The sequence below is a fragment of the Ixodes scapularis genome, unplaced genomic scaffold (genome assembly GCF_016920785.2).
Source record: "Ixodes scapularis isolate PalLabHiFi unplaced genomic scaffold, ASM1692078v2 PGA_scaffold3__209_contigs__length_174095766, whole genome shotgun sequence".
Classification (NCBI taxonomy): Eukaryota; Metazoa; Arthropoda; class Arachnida; order Ixodida; family Ixodidae; genus Ixodes; species Ixodes scapularis.
In genome coordinates, this window is record NW_024609868.1 from 124898781 (window position 1) to 124904025 (window position 5245).

The 5245-nt window shown below is 45.4% G+C and overlaps 1 long non-coding RNA gene across 1 annotated transcript; it reads right to left on the minus strand.

Moving 5' to 3' along the window:
- Positions 1 to 1721: 1721 nt before the first annotated feature.
- LOC121837128 lies at positions 1722 to 3404 on the minus strand. The gene is made up of 2 exons (XR_006078122.1): positions 2762 to 3404; positions 1722 to 2242 (listed from the first exon to the last, which is right to left on the minus strand). It is a non-coding gene; the product is annotated as an uncharacterized LOC121837128 (long non-coding RNA).
- Between the last annotated feature and the right edge of the window lie 1841 nt (positions 3405 to 5245).

Consider the following 5245-nt stretch of genomic DNA (forward strand, 5'->3'; position numbering starts at 1 on the left):
ACTTCAGGGATTACGTGCAATCGATCAACGTGCGAATACTCATGTTGGAGCGCTGGTTTGAACAGTAGAAGCTCCTATCGTACAGTGGCCAATGTGACTGTCGGAATTGTCTCGTCCCCGAGAGCGATTGCGCTCCTCGGGCAAGAACTGAACAGTACGAAATCGTGACGGAAAGTACGTATATTTACAGTATGGAATTTCGGCATTAAAAAACAATAGGTAAAATCGAAGAAAAAATGCTACCCTTTATTTTGCTCTTTAAATATACTACGGTTCCTGGAGAAACTGCCCTCCGTGGCGCGCTGGGATGAGCGCAAGAAGTTTGCCCAAATTTCAAGACTGGGTTGGACCTATCTTGGACGCGACTTCGTAGTCATTTCAACATGGCGGCTTGCTGATGTGATGTCGCATATGGGATCGCCGCGTTCAATATTTGTGTCCTGTAATTGCGGTGTTGCCCTCGGTGACGGGTATTTTTCGCCGAGAGAAGCGGCCATTCCTCCGTGATTGAATGCATCCCACCGGGATATGCGACGACGAACGGCAACGGCGCGGGAGCTGCTCGGCCGCGACTTGACGGCCTGATCCGAACGGCGACAACAGGCGGCTGCCGCTGATACCCAAGCTACAGTTGCTCGTCACGCTGCGACTTTTGCTGGCAAGATGTTTCTAGCTGTCAACATTTCACAACAGACGGCGTGCGGCGCAATCGGGAGAGTGACGCGTCTCACCGTAAGGCATCTGTTGCTCGGACTGCTCGGACTCGTCCACTTCCCCGGCGCTCCCGAAATCATCCGCCTCCTTCGAGTAACCGGGTTCACGCACGCGTGTATCAAGAGCCCGGGCCCCGGTGGCGATTATGCGGACATTTACGAGAACTTCAAAGCAGTTGCCTGCATAAACTATCAGGTGGGTTCCCCCGCTTACCGAAAATAAACAAGTCTCCAGAGCTTCTGGCGCGAAGGACCTGAGCAAGCATGTGTGGTGCGCACGCACGTTTGCTGATGCAAGCTCTTGACTCCTAATATGTAACGTTCCCTGTATGCATGCTAGCAGTTGTTAAAAACAAAAAGCGCCGAAAAAATACAAGGACACAGAAAAAGAGAAACAGGACAAGGCGCCTTGTCCTGTTTCCCTTCGTCTGTGTCCCTGCATTTATTCGGCGCTTTTTGTTTGCAATGAACCAACTGCCCCAAATATCCACTTTATTGCAGCAGTTATTCCCACTTCTTTGTTGTTTGTGCTGGATTACTTGTTTTAAAAAAATGACGTGTAGTATGTACTTGCCCCCTGCGTCAGTAAAATAAATATGAAAAATCAGGAATGCTTTCTAGTTTGGTGTTGCCATGCATTTCAACTTCTCAAGTGATCTCGGAAGGGTCAAATGGCTGCTTAGAACAAAATTGGTCGTATAGCTGCTGAAAACTCGCTCGAATCCATTTACAGATGCGACACATTTCAACAATTTTTTTAACAAGTTTTGATGTGTTGTTTCATTACTGTATTTGTTCAGTAGCTGTTCACCACAAAACATTATACTTCTCGAATTACATCTCGCTTAAAGTTAGTCGAAAGGCTTTCTGAAAGAAGGCATATCTTCTTTTCTTAAGATTTCTGCAACATTTGACAAGTGGATGTGTCGAAAGCATTGTTTAGTACTATGCTGAGGAGTGTTTACCAACTTTCCCCGAAACAATATCTAATGAAACAATAGCCACCGGTTTAATTTTTTTTTTGCTCTAAAAGATTTATTACTATGCACAGGTTTGCACCAAGCTCGATTCGCGGGCACAACACTTTTGTGCCCACTCCACAATCAAAATATTATTGCCTCGTGAAGAAAAAAATACATCACAATTCTTCCACTGCAATAAAGGCGAGACAAAGTGAGTTGACCTTTTTATGATTGTTCACTCGCACTAAACTTCACACCCATGCACATATTATCTGCATGCAACCTCCATAATGAAGATGTTGGGATGATAATTTGTCAAATTCTTGAAAACATCATATATTGTCTCTCTGACTCGTAACATTTATTAACTCATTCAGGTACAACACCGCCCAAATAAAGACTCGCAACACTGCTGAAAGAAAAAGACAATCCCTATGCCTCGTTGGGTAGTTGAAATCATCACTATGTGCGCAGCATCACGTAACCTAGGGAAAACGAGCCATCCTTGCTGCTCTGCCAGTCATACCAGCCAGGGGACAATGTTGAGAAGGTCAATGCGACTGCCAGCTGAAAGGGGTAGAAAAACAAGCCGTCTGAAGCCAGAGTGGTACTGTATAGGTATGGTGCGTGGAATGCATCTCCGACTGGTGTGTCTAGAGTGTCCAAAGAAGTGGTCCCTCAATTTCTGCCCGGAGCGTCATATAAGTGTCATACTGTCGCCGGTCGCAATCCTCCCAGCGGCGGTGGTTGATGTGGCAGACGCCTGTTCTGCTGCAGGTCACTCTCCAGTTCGACAGTCCACTGAAGCTCCAGCAGCCGGTGGTTGGGACACCGTGACAACAGCGACACTCGTGTTCGCCTCGTGGTACTCGCGGCTGCTCTTTAACTTTTCAATGGCCAACCGCCAGGATCGCAACATGCAATAGCGTGACACTTCGACTTCTGTGACGTCATTCGTTGCCTCTTCGTGACCACTTTTGATGTATGGGCAGTAAAGGAGGCTAAACACACCAGTCGAAGACTCGCTCCAGGCACCATACTCGTCAGGTAGTTGAAATGGTCACTCCGTGCACAGCATCACGTAACCTAGGGAGAATGAGCCATCCTTGCTGCTCTGCCAGTCATGCCAGCCAGGGGGCAATGTTGGGAAGATCAACTGCAACCTGAAAGGGGTGGAAAAACAAGCAGGCTAAATTCAGAGTGGTACTGTATAGGACCCCCCTTCCTCGTGGCACCAATGAAATGGGGATAATACGTATGTTGCACGGTGTGCACATTTTCAAACTTTTGAGCACATAATGAGCCACAGTTCATTAATCACAATCATTCATATAATCCCTAACTGAAATGCTTTGTTTAACTGATGTTTATGTATATGATGTTTATCACAAATATGATGTGATTTATGCTTTGCTTGGGCATAATGACCTAAACCTAGAACAGTCGAAATAAGATAAAGATGAAGGAAGGTATGCAAAGCGACCATCCATTTCATATGCGCACCTCCCTCCATCCTTGTCTTGTTTGCATTTTTGTGATCTTCTCATTTATTATGGGATCATGCTTTTTTCATTATTTTACAAGTTATTTTCTCTTTGATTCTTGCATTTCTAAGTGGCATGCCTTGTGAATGCTGTGTCCTGCATGTTTCTTTCCCCAGTGAAAATACCCGTTTTCTTTTCTTGATTGTGTTTAGAACTAATGTGAACCCTGTGCTAAAAATATGGTGGAACGTATTGTTTCCTTTGTTTACGTTTCATTACTCGCTGCACACTTAGAAATGTATGAGCCTCAATATTGCTGTCCCACTTCCGAAATAAAAGAATTTTAATGGCTGCAACCTGTGCATTAGCCTCCTTGTTTGTCTTGTAATCATGAAACACTACCGACACGAAACCTGCAAAAAGGGAATGGCTCAAGCTGTTGACAAACAAACATACAGACCAGAGCTGCTTATTTAGATACATATCCCAACATGCGGCTCTGACGGGCAAACACAAAATAATTTTCTGGAGGTGGCCCTGCACATCTAGAGGCCCTGAAAGACTCCAAGTTTTGTTTACAGATAGATGAGATGCTAAATTATAGAAAAAAAATCATTCTGACCAACCTCGTATAGCCTACACCAAATGCTGCACATACATTTGGCAGTTGAGGAAAATAGAAGGAGTGCAAGCTTGTGCTTACATCTAGGAAACAACTGTTCTGGTGAACAATTTATCTCCCGGTGGTCCACAATGAGTGCATTTCAGTCATCAGTTTAATATTGTGCACAAATAGAAAGGAACAGAGGAGAGAGAAAAGACAAGCACAAACTCGCAATTCAATGTATTGAAGGAAGAAAAAAGAACAGCCTGTAGCAACAGCTCGAGCCGAGGCCACACCGGCCTCGGCTCGAGCTGTTGCTACAGGCTGTTCTTTTTTCTTCCTTCAATACATTGAATTGCGAGTTTGTGCTTGTCTCTTCTCTCTCCTCTGTTCCTTTCTATTTGTGCACAATTTTAACAATGTTCTATCATTACCAACTCGCCCAACTAACCACCTTAATTCAGTCATCAGGTTTTCTAGTTTATGCAAATTTTCATAGTCACTAAACAGCCTTCTCAGGTTGCTTATATATTTCCAAGCTTAGACGTTGTGCGAGTCGTAAGCTTGTGAATGCAAACTAGTGTGTCACAAGCTTCATGGTTGTGTGGCGCAGAAGAAAAACAATGTGACGAGGACACGAGAGGAGGGCCATGGTCGTAACAAAAACGGCTCGGGTCCTAAATGACTTCCTATTAAACAATTACAGTGGTGCGAGCATTTACTGCCGTAGCCAAAGATGTTCAAGCAGCCAAATAAACACGGCACTGAAGAGTACAGCGACGAACTGATGGTTGCCACTGAACTCAACAAACGATCAGGGTGTCACAGTTGTCTTGAAACAGTCCGGCATATGTTTTTATGAACAAGTAGAATGTCTGGCCGTACTGAAACATGTCATACCAATCTCTGGAACAGTGTGTCGCATGCAGAATTGGGCAGCCACAACTTTTCAGTCAGTGAAGCAACTGCAGCTCTGAGACATGGTCGCACAGGCGGAAGAGCGATGAGCGGCCTTTCACATGCAGACAACGGTAGGCCGTAAAAGCAAATTTCTGCAGTCACGTCAGCGGGAAGAGATGCTTTCTGCTGTTAGTCCACTCGTTTGCAGCATTGCTGACATTGATGTGGTGCTCCCAGGCATCATAGTCACTCATTTATGAGAAGACAATGGGTACCGACCTGTAATGCTTGATAGACATCTAACAGGAAGTCGCCTAAGCCCTAAAGTGCCCTTTTACGAAACCACAGCATGCAGCTGCATTCAACAGCTTGAGCGCTTTACTCATGTCCTCGTTACTTCATCTTTCTCCTGCTCAACAGACGGTTCCCCTTCCTACCAGTGCACCATTGGCTGCAGCAGCACACTGACTCGTTGTGGACAGGGGGCACTCACTGTGCACAGGGGGCACAACATGACCATGCTCATTTACTTGCCTGGAAATTAGGTTCAGCCCAGACCGCATTCACTGGCTGAAAAAGCAG